The sequence below is a fragment of the Limulus polyphemus genome, unplaced genomic scaffold (assembly GCF_000517525.1).
Source record: "Limulus polyphemus unplaced genomic scaffold, Limulus_polyphemus-2.1.2 Scaffold80, whole genome shotgun sequence".
Classification (NCBI taxonomy): Eukaryota; Metazoa; Arthropoda; class Merostomata; order Xiphosura; family Limulidae; genus Limulus; species Limulus polyphemus.
The window spans coordinates 634,744-656,054 of record NW_013665690.1 but is presented as its reverse complement, the minus strand read 5'-3'; the positions used below and the strand labels follow the sequence as shown (position 1 = coordinate 656,054).

The 21,311-nt window shown below is 34.1% G+C and overlaps 1 long non-coding RNA gene across 1 annotated transcript in view; it reads right to left on the bottom strand.

Moving 5' to 3' along the window:
* Positions 1-724: 724 nt before the first annotated feature.
* LOC111087928 overlaps positions 725-21,311 on the bottom strand; it is a 26,356-nt gene continuing 5,769 nt past the window's right edge. Inside the window, exons 2-4 of the long non-coding RNA XR_002612545.1 lie at positions 15,776-15,851; positions 15,499-15,694; positions 725-836 (exon numbers count right to left, since the gene is read on the bottom strand). This is a non-coding gene — a long non-coding RNA (uncharacterized LOC111087928). The remainder of the gene's footprint in view (positions 837-15,498; positions 15,695-15,775; positions 15,852-21,311) is intronic.

Below are 21,311 nucleotides of genomic sequence, written 5' to 3'. Positions count from 1 at the left end.
AGATCAGAGACACATTTTAGGGTTGAAATATCGCAGTTCTTATTTTTGAGCTACTGACCAGAGAAGAGGCACCAGTCAATATCATCAGCCACTACAAGGACTTTGTCCTGCTTTGAATCAAATAATAAGATTGACTGCTTCTCTTTATAACGCTTTCACAACTAAAAGTGCGGAAAATTTGGACTTTCTTCTCCACAGCCCGATATGCTAACCATTTGGCCACGCTCCACTCTATATTCTTGCTGGAAAAAACATTATAATGAACCTAAAATTATTTTCAATATTTTGAACTGTTAATGATGTTGCCGAATGTCATCTGTTGGTACACTAATACAGAAAGTACAGGTAACACCCAAAACAGGTCAATGTATCCCTTTATCAGTTAGGACAAGTCACGTTTGTTGTGAAAAAAATATATATATCCAGAAATGAAATCAAAAACTGATAGAATATTTGCCTAGAGCTAATAAATTCGTTTTAATTTAGATCGTTGAGTAGCTTTTATATAAAGTTTAACCAAAAATATTTTCGGAAAATTGCAATATAACTCATTTCCGACAGATGACAGCACCGTACCAGTAGTTACATTTCTCTCTTCTTTTTTTTTTTCCTTTTTGTTTTGTGGTTATGAGCTATCTGCAAAATCAGTTATATAACAAATTAATTAGGTATTTGTAAGTTACATAGTTTATGCAGCTTTATTGATAATTACATAGTTTCCATATAATATTCGAAGTAATCATTTTGAATCGTTTGTGCAAGTACATCTGTGACTCTTCATGTTTTCTCGAATCTTTCTTTTCAATGTGATGTTAGGATAAAAGTCATGGATTTATCTAGCACAAAGATAGAGATAGATGTATATATATCGAGACAACACTATTATTCATCCTTCTAAGAACTTTTACCGCATGTTTACAATTTGAAATGTACTTGTTACACTACTCTCGGTTAAAATAAAATAAAAAACACTTTAAAACTTATATATTTTCGATTACCTTTGTACTTCATAATAGTTATCTGATATTTCAGGAAACTAGTTTGGAGTCTTGACGGGTCCTTTACTAACTCTCTTTGAAATTATTAACGTTTCGCTAAATAAATATTCACATGCCATTTATAAATTATTATAATATTTGAAATTCTTATCGTTTCGCTAAATAAATGTTTACATGGCATTTATAAATTATTATAATATTTGAAATAGTTAACACTAGACTTCGCTAAAGCTACCAGTAGCAACAATAGAAATCTCATTAGAAATTCTGAACCAGTTTATTGTTTGATACGGTATTACCACTGCATGGTAATCAATATGCAGCAAAGGTGATGGCAGTAGAGAAGTACAGAAATAACACTTCAGGCTACCGCTACTGAGTTTCATTAAATTGTTTATATATATATATACCTTTGTCATAAACTAATGATAAGACATCAAGAATCTGTTAATAACAGCTCTATAATAGATATGTCATTTCTAGCTTATCTATTAAGTAGGCTAATTTCTCTCATAAACTGGTTAATTCTAGCTCAGTCACGGATTAGTCTTCTTCAACTAGCCTGTGAGCTAGGTAAGATCATCTCTGCCATGAACCACGTAGTTATAGTTCAGTCATCTCAAACTAAGCTATAAATCAGATAGGCTTATATTGATCATGAATCAATTATAGTTCAGTCGTGAATCAGTCATTTCAAGTTAAGCTATGAACCAAGTAGGCTAATTTCTGTAATTAACCAATTAGTTCTAGTTTAGTCATGAACCAGTCATTTCAAGCTAAGTTATGAACCAAGTAGGTTCATTTCTTTCATGAAACGACTAGTTATAATCCAGTCATCAATCAGTCATTTCAAGCTAAGTTATGAACAACGTAGGCTCATCTCTTTCATGAAACGACTAGTTATAATCCAGTCATCAATCAGACATTTCAAGCTAAGCTACGAACGAAGTAGGCTAACTCTGTAATTAATCAATTAGTTCTAGTTCAGTCACGAACCAGTCATTTCAAGCTAAGCTATGAACCTAGTAGGTTCATCTCTACTTTTTAAAATTTTCTACATGTTGTTTTACTTTATTGGTCCTTGTATTGTCTGAACTTCCGCTTTCCAGTCCCTGAACCCATCTGAAGCGAAAGCTTTTGTCATAATTTATTATTATCATCATATTTGGACGTCTTAGGGAAACACAGCATTTAGTGTCCACAATATCAATAAAAATGACTTCGTACACCAGATGAATTAATATATATGTACCTTTTTTTTTATTTACAACACACCAACATGTCAAAAATGGCCCCTAGCAGCACCACAGTTCGCTTTTCTTAACAAAGTAAGGGTTTATATTGGGTAAGAGATATTGAGAAGAAACCAAAGCCTTCCCTAAAAGCATATGTCATAAACTTTTAAAGCCTTTTCTATACATATTTATACAAATATAAAGTTTATAATCAACAGAATTACACACACACACACCCATCATTACGTATTAATAAAAAAAGACGTTTAGCTTAAGAATAAATAAATAAATAATACCCACTAAACAGTCCCCAGGTTGATTAGCGGTATGTTTACTTACAACACTAAAATCCAGAGTTCGTTTCCCCATAGTAGACCGAGCGCAGATAGCCCATTGTGTAGCTTTGCGCGAAAACAACAACAACCCACGAACCAGCAGCCTGACCTCATCCTACACTAAATGCCGCAAATAAATACGTTGTATATGGGATCGTTAGAAAACTGTCGACTTTGAATTAGGAAAAAGAAGTAGGGGATCATCTCCAAATGGTAAATAATGATAAATGGGGTGTCTTTTACTTTTCTTCTTAGTAAATTCCCACTGTTAGTTGATTAAATTATTGATTTCCAATACACACACAAGTATTTTGAACATATTTAATCAAAGGTTTATAGATGAATTTGGGATTATCAAAACAATATGTAGAAAACATTTGGGAGTGTCCGTGCCCTGTGGGCATGACGCCACTCAGTTCAGATACAAACTGAGTGGCGTCATGCCCACAGAGAACGGACACTCCCAAGTGCATTCTACACACTGTTTTAGCTAGACATAATGGAAAGTCAGTCATTAATAATTTGGAACTAGTTCTAGAATTAATCTAAAATCAGTCTTGAATAAGTTAAACCAACAGTTCAGCGTCTAATCAACGGGACCTACTACTTATTTAAAGATTTAAAAAATATAACAGGTTTACGTACTTTTCTTACATTATGTCGCCCACAATGACATCGATTTTGTTACAATTCTTAGCTGTATTACACAGAATCCCCTAGAACACCGTTTCCCTGCACTGTCTTATTACCAAACATTTGACCAATAAAATGAAGAAAGTCCAGCATTTTTAAGTAGAAATATTTGTTCTCTTTTTTCGTTCGCCAGTTCTTCTTTAAACTGCCCTCCCTACTTTTAAAATTAAGAATTAAGAGAACAAATAAATTTATCTTTCAGTTCTCACTACAGACTTTGAATTACAAAATAATAAATAAAACGCTGTTTTAAATAAATCGTTTATGCATAAAATAATTTGGGCACTTCAGAAGTGGTAAAAAATACGAGTAAGAGACTTTTCTCTGCTGCTTTCAACATGTGTGTGTATACAATATATGTAAACTAGTTTTAGGTTCGAAATGTCACAGATTTCAATAACGTTACTGTTGATTTAAAAGTTTATAAGTGTCTTAATACACAATAACACCTAAAATATTTGTTTATTTGAGTATGAAAGCACACTATTATAATATAATAATAAGTTGGCAAACAACGATTTATAAGTATAATAAAGGGATTTATTTTGGGGAACATATTACATATTTCGACAGGACATTGGTCTGTCTTAATCGCTTATTAAAATGTTTTTTTAGCTATGTTCACTATGTGTGTAGATTCTTAACACTGAAACACAGTTACAACTAATTAAAGACCTCTTGCTTTGCTAGTCGTGTTTGTTAGAAGAACATTATTCTAATGATATCAAAAATGTGTCCTAAAATAAAATTATTCTGAGCAAGTACAATGACATAGATAAACGAATTTGGATTTTTTTCTACATTCTATTGGTGCTTAAATATTCTAAATTATTTCAGTCTATGCCTTGTAGTTTTTTAAGGGCCACTAAAGCCTATGTAATCACTAGTTTGTAATACAAATGTATTCTATGATTTACACACAAAAGCTTTTAGCATCCGCAGTATAGCACACCCAGGCAACATTTTAGTTTAAAGAAATCAAAGTTGATGTAATAAAAGTCAATTTTACAATTTCAGGACGAGGTTGGCTAGTTGCCAAGTTTCTTAGTATTCTAGTGCGTCATGGAACATTTTCGATCAATGTTGCTGGACCAAGAGCGGGGCATAGCAAATAGCAAGTTAATCGCTTTATGTAGAATTTAAACTAAGCCTAGCTTGTTTTTAAAAGATATTGCTTGTGTCATTGGCTGTTCTAATACTGATAAATATGTCAAATTTCGGAATCAGTTTGAATGGAACTTTTGAAGCTGTTACTGAAACCAACGAATTGTACAGAAAGGGCATTTCATACAATGTAGAAAACTAGCTCAGTTTTAAATCGATATATACATCTAAACAAGATTACATTTCTTAGACTTCTTGAAAAGTAATTAAGTAAAGACATTATCCAAGTGCTTGTTACAACATACCTCAGTCAAATTAACTAGATAAAGTGAATTATCTAAATGCATGTGATAAGTTTTGCACGTTTTATTGAAAAAAATGTGTGAAAGTGTTTTAGAGTTTTAACACATGGCTAAGTATTTATAACGATTTTTGTAGCATGGATTTAATACACTTCATTTATATTCATCTAGGTGTGTGCTTAAGTCATAATCTTTACTCTAAATATTATCGAATAATATCAGAGAACTGAAAATTCGCTAATGACGACGTAGTAAGCGTTTTAATTTCGTCGTTTAATTCTTTTTCTATTTGTGCTTTTGGCTACCGAGGAGTCAGTTAACGTTTTTGTCTAGATAACGGAAAAGTCTACTACAAATCTGAGGTAGAACAATTATGCTTGGTAAGAGCTAAACATTTACTTCGATATCATTACCAAATATGGACATTTATTTACTAACTACAAGTAACTTCGTGTAAGAAAATATTAATCTTATATTTTTATAAGGTTAGGTTGGAATAATGGATTACATGTTTTGTTTTTCTTACAGTGTAACATTACCTAAACTGAAAAATAAACAATTTTATGCCAGATTATCAAGGAAATCGTTTGTTTCTTTTTTTTAAACAAAAGCAAAGTCAAAACATAAAATAAACTCTTTATCTACAAAAAAAAAAAAAGTTTAGCAAACGGCCAAGTGATTCTTGTTCAACCTTTGTTTCAAAAGCAGATTTGGTTTACCGTTCTGGTCTCAAATTTACATAGAGTTTATCTTCTAAAGTTAAATGCAAATTAATTTATAGTGTCAATCAAATTTTGGGACTGATATCGTTAATATTAAGATTGATTTATAATAAAAAATATATATTACAAAGTTAAAACGAGAAATTTCAAGGGTAAAACCAGTTTGTAGTCTTTTTTTAACTTTTTACAAACAAAAATAAGACACTCTTTGCAAGACTGGTGCCAAAAAGGTAAACTTAAAACAACAGATACTTCCATTCATTTGAGTCGATCGTATAGAAATTGACATGATTTGATGAGAAAATATCTGCTAGACCAATGTTTTAGATAAAGCTTTCCATAAGTATAGGATTGGATCTCTTATTTCAAAAACTGTAATGAAAATTGAGAAATGTTATTTTGGTGTTGGTGAAAAATCTTCCGAAAGTTGTGCTTAGATACTTTCCATTTAGACCTTGATTGGCACCGAAAGAATGATCTTGACATCTAGGACACTCTGCACACTTAGTAGAAACAACAATAAATGTTCTTCCACTATATCTTACGACCTAAGACAATGAAAGTGATTACAATGAGAAAAACAAAGTATCTAATTCTTACTGCTTCGAAATTTTATTGTATTCTTTTAATTGAATTTATAAAGTTTTTGGACGACCGCTTTTTCTGATCGTTTCGACTTCAGTAGGAACCACATCGTGACTGCATCCAGTAAGTTTGTCTTTCGAACAAACATCACACCTTACAACCTTGCACTTACAACTGGAACTAGGGTAATAATTATGACTTTCGAGCATAGTTACCAGTGTATATTGACTAGTTATAGCACTGAATACAGGTCTATTATAGGTAATTTACTTTGCAAAAGGCAATGAATTAACTTCTACCAAAGTATGTGCACAATCGAGGAAAATCTCATTTTCAGATGAAGATTTCTCGACATAAGATGAACTGATAAGCATGAAAGTTGTTCTGGTCAAAAGCTCTAATACTAAATCATCATCGTTGAAAGGCAGTTTTAGGTACTGTATTATTTGCTGAATGTTGTGAAGGTAAAAAAGCCACCAATTGCTCTACGATTAATTCCCGATTTTAGGGCTTAAAACACCGTTAGTGAAAAGAGCGGAATGAATTTGCAGATCAGAAAAGTGCTGGGTTAAATATCACTCTTTTGAATTTATGCAAATAAATTTTCAATAAAATTTCTTTGTGTCTGATTATAACTTCTATTCATAGTGAAGTATCTTACGAAGAAAATTAAAAGGTCATAAAAAGCTGAGAATACTTTCAAGCTGATGATTTAAGGATTTGGATAATACATATTCTGACGTTGTTCTTTTATTGACGTGTTATTTATATTGTCCAGTCCATTTAAACTATAACGACATACTTTCTTTCTTCCTTTAACATTTTTACAAGATTGAACACTTGTACGCTGACGCTGATTATTGTAGGCCTACGTTAATCACTGGACTACGCCCGGCCCTATTTCATATCATCTTTTTCCTTTTGAATTATTCTAAGTCTGTAAATGTGCTAAACTCCTTACTTACAGGAACAGTTAACGTTTTAACATCAGTAAATGCTGCGAAAGTACTAATATGAATAAATGAGAGAGTAAAAACAATGTGATAAGTCTCAAAGAAAGACGATAAACAAACGTGAAAAATGATCACATAAAATTTTACTTGCAATGTTTACATGAAAACAGTAATGGTAAATAACTGTGTAACCATTTTTTGACTGAGTGATGTAAAATTACATTTTGATCAATTATTTTGTATAGTGTCACAAAATGAATGCATTTTATAGTTTGAAAAATTGTTTTATTTGTACTTGCGTCTTCAATTTTCGAATTCTGTACGAATTTTGATATGAATTATTTATACATTAGCTGCACTACTTATACCTCAGATTTTGGTCATATACCTCAGTTTTGAATAAAAGAATGTATATTAGTTTCATTTAACTATTAAAAAGTAAATATCGTAAAATTATATTCAGAGTTTAAACAATAATATTGCCTATGTTTTGAGCCCAACATGGCCAGGTGGTTAGGGAGCTCGACTTGCAATCTGCGGGTCGCGGGATCGAATCCTAGTCCCACCAAACATGCTCGCACTTTCAGCCGTGGGGGCGTTATAATGTGACGGTAAATCCCACTATTCGTTGGTAAGAGAGTAGCCCAGGAGTTGGCGGTGGGTGGTGATGACTAGCTGCCTTCCCTCTAGTCTTACACTGCTAAATTATGGACGGCTAGCACACATAGCCCTCGTGTAGCTTTGCGCGAAATTCAAAACAAACAAAACAAGCCTATGTTTTATACAAACATTAAAAAATTGTTACAGTATAAATAAACGTTCACTTTAAAAATAGTATTTCGACTATGCCACCCCTGTTTTTATATTGACACATGCCAAGATAACCTTGGGCTACTAGCATTTCTGTATTAGATAATAGGTAATTATTAAAAATAGCTCATGCAATCGAGCGTTTATTTGGAGAGGCGCTGGTAAGAGACGAAGTTAAATGATTCTATTAGCAGAGTAAATTCCAATTTTCTTTTGTTATCTATTAATACTAAATGAACTATTAAGTGTTAGTTCCTGTTCGTATATAGTGTTTGAAATAGTTAAAGAACTGATTACGAAAAAGTATGTAAACGACAAATACAACAGAAATTACATCTCTTTATTGTGTGAAAATGAAATAAACCAGAGTTAAGTCACGTGTAGATAGTTTACACTGCGATTGGTTGTCACCAAACTAACCAGAAAGTTTCATGACAATGTAAAAAAGCTTATAAAAGCAAAGGAATTCGTGCTATTTAGTAGTATAGGAACACCAGTAATGAATCCCAGAATTGAAACATCGCATGACAAACGTGTAAAAATTGAAGTTTGTATATTCCATGCCAAAAATTGCGGTAAGACTCCATGTTTCAGTAGGAGCTACATGCAAGACTAACAAAAGGGTACGTAAAACTGGCACTGTTAATGACAGAAGTGGTATAAATTCTCCAAAAATGAGGTTACGTATCTCAAGGCACGTTCTTTAAAAGATAGACAACTTAGGTCTGAATTTATCAAGAGAACAGATACATATTAGCACGAAATGGTCTCAGTGGATTTGTAGCTGTTCAAAAACCTGCTGAGAAGATGTAACTATATGAAAGGGGTTGAAATGGGCATCTGACCACATACAATGGAATGAGCAAAGCTCGAAACTATTGTTCTTTAAAGATGAATCCAAATTCGAATTCTTTTGCAACAATCGAGACAGTTTGTTCGACATTGGAGAAAACAATGTTATCGCAGTCAATGTACAACATATACAATTGAGCATGGTGGGAGATCAGATCAAGATAGGGGGTGCATCTCAGCCGTCGGTGTCGGTGATTTACGCAAATATGATTGCTGAAAATTATAGACAAGTTCTTATCCATCATGTCATATCCTAAGGACCACGACTTATTGCATTATGGTTCATCTACCAACTAGAAAATTATTCCGAACATACAACATATGTGGTGAAACGATATATTGATTGTAAAGAGACTGATGAGACTCAGACTGAACAAAGTCCCGATATGCAACTTCTTGACGCTGTACGGGATTATCTAAAAACTGAGAAAGTCCAAGGTGGCCAACAGCTAGGCTGAATTTTAGCGATTAATACATGACATTCGGAGCTATATTGTATAATCATACACTGATAAACTGTATGGAAGCATGAAAACAATGTATAATACTCTGTGAAATCAATACATACAAAATACACGTGCATTGTAAATGTATTTGCTTCTTCTCTGAATTTTTGTGATACTGTTTTGCACCTTTAATAATTTCACCATCTAGTTGCCATTACTCGTTGTTTGTGACTCCTATATATTTATCGCTTGTATGTTTCTATAATTATTTCCGTTAATGTAGATATGTAAATATTAAGGTATTGGGATTTCAACTTAGGAATATACATGCTTCTCTCTCTCTAATTCCACTAGTTCGTTGTAATTTTTTGTTTGTTTCATTGGAGCAAATCTGGCTACAGACAATAAATAATAAAGTGTGATGTAGAACGTTGGAGGCTTTAGTACCTATATCTGCTTCTAGTTATGAATTGAGTTATGATTTAATTTTACAATGTGCTTGCAAATAGAGATTAAAGGAGACTTAAGATGTATCCCAACCGCTGTGTCAGTCTCCATCTTACAATAACTCTCTTAGTGGGATATATTCCACTGTTTCATCCGTGCAACACATGGCTTGTTTTCTTAGTCTGTCCGTTATGTTCGGCATTATCGGTTTTCGTCATAATTAGCTGTAATTAGTTTGAATTTCGCCCAAAGCTATCCGTAATTTAGCAGTGAAAGACTAGAGGGAAGGCAGCTAGTCAACACCAACCACCGCCAACTCTTGGGCTACTCTTTTAACAACGAATAGTGTGATTTACCGTCACATTATAACTCCCCCAAAGCTGAAAGGGCGAGCATGTTTGGTAGGACGGGAATTCGAACCCGCGACCCTCAGATTGATTGTCAAGCGCTCTAACCACCTGGCTATGCTGGACCATTTTGTAAGGGGAGAGAGCCTATGTCTGTGTAAATTTCACTTGATGTATCTGTATGTTAATTTGAATTATTTACATATTTTATAGTCATCTACGTCTCAAATACTGATGTTTGTGTGTATGTGTGTAGGAGGGGGGGAGGTATTGTTATCATGCCTACTTACCTTCACTTTGACTTCGACCTGTACTAAAAACAACTATCTTTAGATACTCACAAGACTTTATTACATATACAAATTATATGACACATGTAACTAGTTTAGCAACGTACGTTTTCCATGCCAAGTCAGTATAGCACTATAAACATTCTCCGCAGTATTAAAGCTAGTCCTGACATCAATGATTTTTCTAGAATTTTCTATATGATAATCGTTGATGTCATATTGAACAAACCTGCCTTTATTTATACAGACTAAAATCATAACTACATTTTCTGCGATAATTAGAATAGGGCGTGACTGTCCTAGTTTTTGAGAAAAAAGCAAACATGCTCATTATACATGACTGTTCACTCGAAGTCCTCCTTACATGCTTCACCCCAAGTGGCACAGCGGTATGTCTGCGGACTTATACCGCTAGAACCCGGGTTTCGATACCCGTGGTGGGCATTAATGTTGGAAAACTAGCAAATATACTCGATCTTCCAATTTCTTTACCCCTTATTTACTTTGTCTAGTGTAAGAGATAGAGGACGACTGACCACGTGTTTTTAAGGAGAAAGAGGCATTCTGGTTTCGTAATGCTTCAAATAGGTCACATTTCAGTAGTGTCGTATCTCTTGCTCGTTTCTTATTTATTTTCACACTTCCTTATTCTCTAGCCCTTCTGAATTTGTTTCTTTTATATGTATGCATATAAGAACCCTCGCTAAAGCTTTCCTCTCCTTGCGTGGGCATGTTAAGGGGTCAAGACGTGTCAACAGGTTTGTGCTGTTACATTTATGGGTAGTACATCCTAGCACGTGTATCGCAGTACGTGACACAAAATGCCTCGTGATCACGTTCCTTATGAGCCTTTGCTAAACAACGTTTCTGTTAAGTCACGTTTCACGGGGTTTATAATGTCAAGACTGTCTCTTGGATAGTAGATAAGTTTACTAAACAAATATAAATTTAAACTCGTATTGACGTCCCAGTGCTAAAAATTATTTAATATTTCCATTAGTCAAATTCAGGGTATGAGTTGGTTCTTCTTCTTCTTCTAAATTACTCTTATCTAAGCAAAGTATTCGTGAAAATTATACTAATCAAAATCTTACAATGATGTAAAGTCAAACGAAGATAGTCAATATGAACTGACACAATGGGCTATTTGTGCTCTGCCCATCACGGGTATCGAAACCCGGTTTATAGCGCTGTAAATCCGCAGACATACCGTTGTGCCACTGGGGGCCTAAACGATAGAAGGAAATAATAAATGAACGATAAACATAATCATAAAAAAAAATTTACTATCTCACACTACGGCCCCAAAAAGCAGAGCGTATTTTTACGGCAACGGGTCATGAACTCATCGGAGTGCAGGCACACTAATAACCTACACAGTAAGAACTACTTCCAAACATATGGGAAACCAATAATCTCCTCCAGTGGGTGAAAATGAAACATGAAATGATTGAATAACCATTTATTCAGAGAAGCAAACTCTAGAGGGCGTCATATAAAACAAATTGGAAAATAGGTTTTAATGACTTGTAACTTGAATAAGATTTTATACTTTCTTTTCCTAGACTAAATTACAGTTATTAAGATTACTTGTTTGTAATTCCATAGAGTACAAAGGTGAATGTTTGTTATGACATCATAAATTTAATTAATGGACTAAGTGGATTTTACTTGCATATAATTACTGTTTTTGCATCCTATAATTTCTCTGCCAAACTTCTGCCTACTTTTTTCTTTAAAATCATTAAAGTGCGATATTTGTGAAAGATTAGTAAGGCGTGTTTTTAAACAAAGTCGATGTCAAAGTGTGAAAGATTAGTAAGGCGTGTTTTTAAACAAAGTCGATGTCAAAGTGTGAAAGATTAGTAAGGCGTGTTTTTAAACAAAGTCGATATCAAAGTTACCTACACCATGTTGTTAGAGGAAGGATCTACATATCAGATATAATGGTCCTGGATTTCCCATTATTAGGTTACGTAATAACGACATCTTGTTATCTTGACCGTCTATTCTTTGATTATGAAATATATTATATTAACAGTACATATAAAAGGTCATATGCGGTGGAACAAATTTAAATCGGGGGGGGGGGGGATTAGAGACACCCTCTTTGCTATACTAACCGTAACCATTAAAAGTTGAAACAACGACTTTCCTTGATAATTATATCTTTATTATCTCCATTCCTCATTAAAAGGGGCAGCTTGTTACCGGGTTAACATTTGCTGGGGGAGAACACCGCCATCAGTATCCCCTTTTAGTTTCTCCACCTATGGAAGGGTGTGTTGTGTATGATGATCCTAGATATGACTTTAATATTGAATATCGCTAATGAAAGATATAGCACGTGATCCTTTTTTTTTTACCTTTTATCCATGAAATGAGTAAACCATGTGTCAAATACGAATATCCTTAATTCAACCGTTAATAATTTTGCAAAGTATCTTAACTCGACCTAATAAACAAACCTCATATCAATTGCGGTGACCCTGGCTTCAACAGTTGATTAGCTTAATGAAAAATAAAACTTATTGTTTTGATCTTTTCGCCAAACACCCCTTCTTTTTATGAGATCTGAAGGACAGTTTAATTTTGGAGACAATAGCCAATTATCTATCAAAATTCTTGAGTCAAAAATCTGACAAGTTAACAAGATTAACATGATGACGACCTAAGCAGGTCGAAATTTGTTACTTTCGTTTTAAATAAAAAAATTAACTCCTATATCAATGGTCTCTGCTACAACATATACAACACTCAAAACTTACAACACGACTATCGCAAGGGAAGATAAATAATGGGAGCAGGACATCTTTCAGGTATTTTTGCTGTAACACTTTCCTTTATTTTTTTAGATCAAAGACAACATTTCTCGTTTTCTTATGAGGTTCTTGTCATGATCGACTTGCTGAGCAAAAACGAACGAAAACATACATACCTTATTTATTAGCATTGGCTCAAAGCCATGAATGTTATTTAGGATCTAAAATAGTAACGCTTCTTTTGCTTCTTTAAAGCAACGGTGGTTGAACGTCCAAATAGTTTAAAATAGTACTGTCAAAGCCGTAATTTTTATTATGTGTGTGTTTAGCGTAAATCACTTCTCAATGTCTCAGCAAATAGTAACCACAAGTTTATTGACGGTAGGCCTAACTGAATTCTGTCATTGGTGTTTCGCATGAATAACACTTGTTTATACCTCAACTAGCCCAAGTACTAAGAGTCTTGATGTAACTTGAAGTTTTCATTTGTCACTAAAAACTATATCAAAATATTTGGTATGTCGATGGTTTATCTTGACAATGAATAAAATTGAAATTCTGCGCATTCACAACTTATATTTAAATAAACACAAGAGGATGCCATAATTTTTTGTTTGTTTGTTGTTAAGCCCAAAGCTACACAATGGGCTATCTGTGCTGTGCCCACCACGAATATAGAAACCACATTTTTAGTGTTATAACCCCTCAGATACCGCTGAACCACCAGAGTGCGTGTAAAAGAAATGAAAGTCTTACTGTATAGATTTTACCGCTTAGTGTTCTTTAATAGGGAATTAGGGAAGTGTTTACCGTGTCAAAGGATGTCTAGTCAGTAAGGACCATCAAGCCTACTTTTTTGTTACTCTATACAGTAGATATAGGTAACTTGTTTTTACAGCCTCATGCTAGTAGTTATTTCTGTAAATTTACAAGCGTACGCTTATTATTTTTTTACTTTTAATTTTAACACTCACTGAATGGTATTTTCATACTTAAATCGAAAAACTAAATTAGAAAAATAATTTGTTAACAGTGAAAAGCGGTATGTCTATGGACTTACAACGCTAGAAACCGGGTTTCGGTTCCCGTGGTTGGCAGAGCACAGATAGCACTTTGTGTGGCTTTGTGCATAACTATCATACTACCAAACGCTCTGGCATCAAAATACTTAAAGAAACATTCCAAAATTTATATCAAAACTATACATTTCTCAAACGGAAACTTCACCGTAAAATATACTATTTTGTTAACAAACCTTAGTTTTCAAAACTTGTAGTAGCTCTGAAAACATTATGGGATTGTAAGTAAAAAGTCAACTTCTAAGATATTTGTTATACTACTTTCTAAAATGATTCTATATTTTATTTAAATGACTGTACTCTATTATACTATGTAGAGTAACTCCATAATCTTCACGCTTAAACGTGGTTCAGACGTTAAGAAGCAAGCAAAGAAACCCAACAAACCGAACTCTTTATAAGGTGGAGGAGGTTCATCCACAGCGAATTTGCGCCTTCCGAAAACAGTCTGTCGGTATCTGAACAATGTGGACCCTTGGGTATCTAAAAAATGTGGACTGTCGGGTTCTGAACAATGTGGACTGTTGAGTATCTAAACTATGTTGGCTTTTGGGTTCTGTAAAATGTGGGCTATTGGATGTCTAAATAATGTGGGCTTTCGGATTCTAAACAATGTAGGCTGTTGAGTATCTAAGCTATGTTGGCTGTTGGGTTCTGAAACAATGTGGGCTGTTGAGTATCTAAGCTGTGTTGACTGTTGGGTTCTGAAACAATGTGGGCTGTTGGATGTCTAAACAATGCGGGCTGTTGAGTATCTAAGCTATGTTGGCTGTTGGGTTCTGAAACAATCCGGGCTGTCGGTTGTTCTGGATTAAACCGGTTTCAAAACACACAATCCCTTCTCAGTCCCTTGGAAAAAGGCTCTAGATTATACTTGTTTCTATGAATATCATCCATTTTCATTCCCCTTTGATAAGCTTCTGGATCAGTTGCTGGGAATGTCATCCAGTTCTCATTCACCTTCGGTAAAACTTTGGCTTAGACCAGTTTCTGGGAATATCATCCCATATCAGCCATTTTGGGATAAGGCGTTAGATTACATTACTTTCTTGGAATATCATCCATTTTCATTCATTTTGGATAGTGTTTTTGATTAGACCAATTTGCGGAACTCACATCCCATCTTAGTGACTCTGGGTAAGGTTCTTAAAGAGACCAGTTTCTGTCAATACTGTCCATTCTCAATCCCCTTGGGTAAGGTTACGGTAAGATCAGTCTCAGTGTCATCTCGAGGAAGATCCACAGTAAAGAACGTCGAAAAAAAAAGGTAAGTTTAAATACTTTTATAAAAACTACATTATACGTATTTTAGTAAATGGGGTATTTTTACATGTTTTCCAAACAAAAATTAAGTTTAACAAAGGTTTTAGTTTTATTCGTATTTAGTCCTAATGTTTTTAATATTATATATGAAATAATAACGCACATGTAAAATATTCCCCTATAATAAGAGATTTGAGGATTTGGTAGCTGAATTGTTGCGTGAAAACGAGACAGACAAGTTTGACAAATAATCAACTAATCTGTATTTAACTAACCTTGTATTTTTGCTGGGCTAACGTGGCACAGCTAGGATAAAGCAACACAGTTTGCAAAGTCAGGCTGGTCGGTTGAAACAGGAACAATGTAAACAAGTGGACCTTACTTGCTGAGATTCCACACATTATACAGTTCGAAAGTTGTAATTCAGTCATGCTCATTGAGGCCTGGAAACTAAGTTACTTCACAACTCACCTGTGATAATTATATAAGAAATATCATAACCTAACTTATACATAATCGACGTAAGGGAATAATTATAACAGCTGACATTACCTTAAAATCTACAATCCCAGTACCGACTTTCACATGTCTCTGACAGATTTTTTGCTTTCCAGGACAAGTGCAGGAACTGAAAATGTGAAACAAGAAATGGCAGTTACGTTATAAACTATAAGAGAGTAAAACTAAGACAAAATCGTCGTATAGACATTAGAAGTGATTTAGAGATATAGATTAGACGATTAATTATATGTTATATATTTTTTCAGAGCAAATATAATATTCGATACTTTCACAGCTTTCCTGTGTGGAAGTGGTCAGAACCTAAACAATATGAATATTAACAATATTAAGTTACACTAAAACAATCAAAGTGTGCTAGCTTCTCATGGACGAACACGTTTGGACGCTGGTTGGAAAAGGTTAACTTTGAAGCGATCATCTTTCCCTGAAAGACACAGTAAAACAAGGAACTGGTGAGGTTTGGTGGCAGCATTACAGAGATTTCTCCTGGGTGGCATAAACTTCAGGATAAAACAACTCTTCTTGCTTCAATTTGGTGAAATAACTGACTATATTGTTTTAAGCAAAGAACAGATCCAGAAAATATTGTTTTAAATAAACATTTACACAAGGAAGTTACTTAATGACATGCTCATTTGACATCTGCAATTGGGCTAGAAAAATGTAAAACCTCTGAAAACATGTTATATAACAACAACTGTTTTTTTAGCCACATATAAAGTAAAATACAGTTTTAAGAATAATTCAGTATTTCACTCTAAAATAGTTGCAATCACTAAGAAAAGAATGTGATCAGATATATACTTATTTAGTCGATAATGAAAGATTACGATGCAATGTGTTAGTAAAGCTGCGTCTTTATTTTATTTCAGTTTGACACACACATCTTTACGTAATCATAATGCGTAATTAGGCATAATTGTAATAATATTGAAAATATGTGCAAAAACCTCATACGGTTCTAAACTGAGAGTTTTTTTTTAAATTTATTTTTTAAAACTGTGAATATTCAAAAACGAGGACAAAATGTAAGAACGTTTTCACGAATGAAACTAAATATTTTTGTCTTTGAGAACAGGGATGGATATAATAACTGTGGTTCAATCCATTAGCAGAGTTGTTATGAATCTTATAAACGCTAAAATAAAACATTCACTTACACATACATATTTATCCAGTCACGCTATTTGTGATAACATTGTAGGAACTGACAAGCAAGTCTGGTATATTGAAAAAAAATTATCGAAAAGGAAATCTGGAATTCAGAAATATAAGTTTTGATTTAATGATGAAGTTACACTTGTCCAAAACCTCACCTACTAAAAATAAATCAAAGATATAACCATAAAAACTTATCTTCAAAAAATAAAAATGCAAGGATAAAGTTATAACAGCAGGATCTTTCAATCATAAGACTACAGTCATTATGAACTCACAGATATTGTGATACACGTTGAATTATGGAAAAAATACTTGTCCTCCCCAGTGACACAGCAGTATGTTTATGGATTTACAGCGCTAGAAACTGGGTTTCTATACCCTTGGTGGACAGAGCACAGATAGCCCATTGCTTAGCTTTGTGCTTAATTTTAAACGAAAAAAAAATACTTATGTTATTTTACTAAATGTTTAGCCCCCAGTGGCACAGCAGTATGTCTGCGGACTTACAACGCTAGAATCCGGGCTTTGATACCCGTGGTGGGCAGAGCATAGATAGCCCATTGTGTAGCTTTGTGCTTAATTAAAACAAACAAACTAACTAAATGTTTAAATTTAACTTAATCGAATTGAATTTGATGTAATTGAAAAACTGTTAAAATATCTATTTACAGATTCTTTTTACCAGTTTCAGTTTTATTATTTCTAATGTTTACATAAGTATGTTGTTAGTCGTCTCTGTTACAGTATGACTTCTCAGATTTAAGAAAAATTATGACGGCCAAAGGTCTCAACGTATCTCAAAAATCGCGCCCAAAAGAAGTTATTTCATCTCTTTCACCGAACAACAGGGACGAACAAACATCTAAAAATTTCTTACACAAACTACTGTCGTTAGGAAACAAAAGGTCAAAATACTAATGTTTTTTCACGCGCTTCTATTTGAATATAAACATCTTTGAGCTGAACGTTGCTTAGTGGTTAGAATGTCGGGCTGCAGATCAAAAGGTTTGGAGTTCGAGATGTAATGCCCCTGAACACCTTCCACATTTTCCTAATAAAAGTGGCAGTCAGTCCCGTTATCCGGTTCAAAACATTGGACAAAAGCCTTATAGCGGCTGGAGTTGCTGGCTGCTTACAGTCATAAAAAACACAGAATAAATCATTTAACTATCGTAAAGTTTTTGAGGTTGATAATGAAGGCCAATGAAATGTAAATAGAATTTTGTTTGAAGAATGGCAGGTATGACTTACTGATGATATATATATATATATATATATTTGTTTGTTATTAAGCATAAAGCTGCACAATGGGCTATCTGTGCTCTGCCCACCGCGGGTATCGAAACCAGATGTTTAGCACTATAAGCCACCAGACTTTAAAAATGGTTAAATATAATATAATTGGTCTACTAAGTTAAGGTTATCGAGAAATCCGTCAAAGTGGTAAATAACGTCCTATCTTAAAATATAAGCTTGAAGGTTTCAAAAACTTCATTTAAAAGCAGAATAAAAGATATATTAATAGATTAAATGACGAGTTCAACTGACACTACAATTCCTCCCACGATACAAATTTTGTTGATTTATTAAAATCTGCAAATATGCGTAAAAGCTCTCAGACAGAACGGATACATAAAAGATATTTTATTAACAATATTTCTTAACCAGTTATTTAAGCGAAGTGAAAAGGCCTCTAGCGATCAGGAAGAAAACTAATTACTTGTCATAGGAAACCTAATTACTAAGCTTACGTAACAAACTCCATGTGCTTGCTATCACCAGTTAGATCGATGTTAAGATACGCCCGCCCACTGTAGTTTCGTGCGCGTCTGATTAACACACAGTTAATGATCTCTTTATTTAAAAGTTCGTTTCTTGTTAATTTAAAATGATAATTAAGTGTTGACTCACGATGCTCTGAACACGAAAAATTACGCATATCCCCCATTTCTGTTCGTTCAATGTTTTGTAAATAAAACCAAGCTTCTTTTGTTTTTCTTTTACACAAAATTTTACAAAAACAAAACAAAAACACTCACTACAGATAAACTTAGTTTCAAATTAGATCGACGCAACTTTAAGCTGAAGTATATTCAGCTAAACGGTGTAGTTTGACAACAGAATTGTATAATAAGTTAGTAGAAACTGTTTAAATCAGCGAAGCAGCCTCTCCTACAGAGACAAGGTTCCTTGGTGGAAGATTGTTATAATTCTAACCAGTACACAATTGTTAAATACAATTACATTTATATAATTGAAAGTTAGGGGAGGTAGAGGAGGGGGTTGCAAACATTTAATATGATCCGAATTCCTGAACTCACCATGCTAATAGTTATTGACATGTCTCACATGTCTCGCTCTAAGAATATACAGCTCTTGCACGTGTTTGCCTGGACAAACGCCTTAACCCACCATCAGTAGCGTCGTAGAGAATAGCATTTCGTTGACTGAAAAATACCTTAGGAATCCCACAACGTCGTCTACGAAGCGATCACACGCATAAGTGGCAGATGCAGAGACTACACCAATGCTTGTTTTTGTGGGGAAACATGCACTCAAATTTAGCGTACTAGGTAAACTAGATAGTTAAAAATTGTGTGCTAAATAAATGAACCCACAAATGCTTTGCTGTTTGCTTAGTTCCAGATGAGCTGGAGTGAGGTTATAAGACGCCTCACTTCTATCTGGACTAAGCTGATTCAGGAGGTCTATCAGCAAATCTTCCAGCGTGAGAGATTACTGATATATAAACCTCATATATACAATATCCCCTGAAAGAAATTTCATAGAAATATTAACACCCTCTGTGTTGCTTACTTTCCTCCTCGTAGAGGATAAGCAACTTATAATACATGAAATATCTTTAAAGCATACCCCTTGGGGGTGAGCGGATAATCGTAAATGAGTGCCCTAATTTGTCACATAGAACTCTTTCAGACCAGTTAATTCTGTCAATTTTGTCAGACATCTCTGAGTACCCATCTTTCACGAGTTGAAACTATATTATCAAATGAATATATTGTGCTCTTAGTGCTGTTATCTCATATAATAACGCCGTTTCGGGGCTCTTAAAATATACTCAGATTTCAGCTCTTGTTTCATTTAGTTGAAAAGCAATTAGACTATAAAGTTATGTCCCCATTTTTGTATGGTGTAGTTTACGTATTGATTTCATGAGGCGAAACAACATCTCAATACGTTTTAAGGCAAAGTTTGAGGATTGGTTAAACATTATAGATATAAAAAAAAATAAAGTGCATACACTTAAGTGACACTGATCCTAAAATATTATGTATTATAGCAGTGATTACCAGTGTATACAGCAAGTTTTAGTCTTATAAGAAAGCAGTTTGAGAAATTCCACTGACAAACGAACGCACAATTTTCAAGAGAGTAAAACCGAATTACTTGTGACGAATATTTTTGGATGAAATTAGAATTTTTTTTTTTATTTGAACAACTTCACATAGTATATTTACTGGAAGGAGGCAACATTTACTTAAGATTGTAAGAAGGTAAATGATTTGTGAAATCATGGTGCACTTATGTACATTCTCTAGTGACTTGTATGTTACAGTTGTATGTTTGGAAACAGTTTCATTCGATATATACTCAGGTTGATACCAACGAAACGTCTCCTCACATAGAAAATATGTGGTCCATGATAATGTTGACTCATTATCTTGTAAATGTTATTTTTTATTTTTTTTCTCATATATATATATATATCAGTAGCGTAGAAAGGTGGGGGGGGGCTCGCCCCGCCCCCACCTTCAATTTTCAATGTGTTCCAGTAAAAAGGCATCAAAATTAGATAATTTTTTCTCAGGAAAACCAGGAGAATGCATAAAATTTAATCCAGAGTCAAAGAATTTCCAGGGTCCTAAGGCGTCCCCTGGACACCGGCCTTAATGGGTGCGCCTGTGACACATTCCCTCGCTTCGCTCTGTCAAATAAGCACTCCCCCGCCATTTTTAATTTGCCCCCTACACCTCTGTATACGTATGTTACATTGAACAGTAATTACAATAAACTCACGTGCCAAACAGTTTGTGTTTGGGGATAATGAGCATAATCACTTGGTCATGCTTATTTGGTTAAGGTCGATATTCTATGAAAACGTTTACCTTAAAGTTGTCGTTTAAAATAACATTTACTTGAAGTAAGGGATCATTTTGTAAGCCGCAAGAAAAACCTAGATCCTGAGCCGGATATTCCCATTCCCACTTTCCTCGTCATTCTAAAACGAAGGACTGGGAGAGGTCTTGTGTTCGCGTGCTGGCGGCGCGTCAAAAGGTTCAAAATTTTGTAATATGCCGCTGAATCCTGGACTTTCAGCTGAGCGGCGATAGGAGCAATATTCGGATCTTTGGGCGATCTTTGACTTGGTCACTGATCCCCTAAA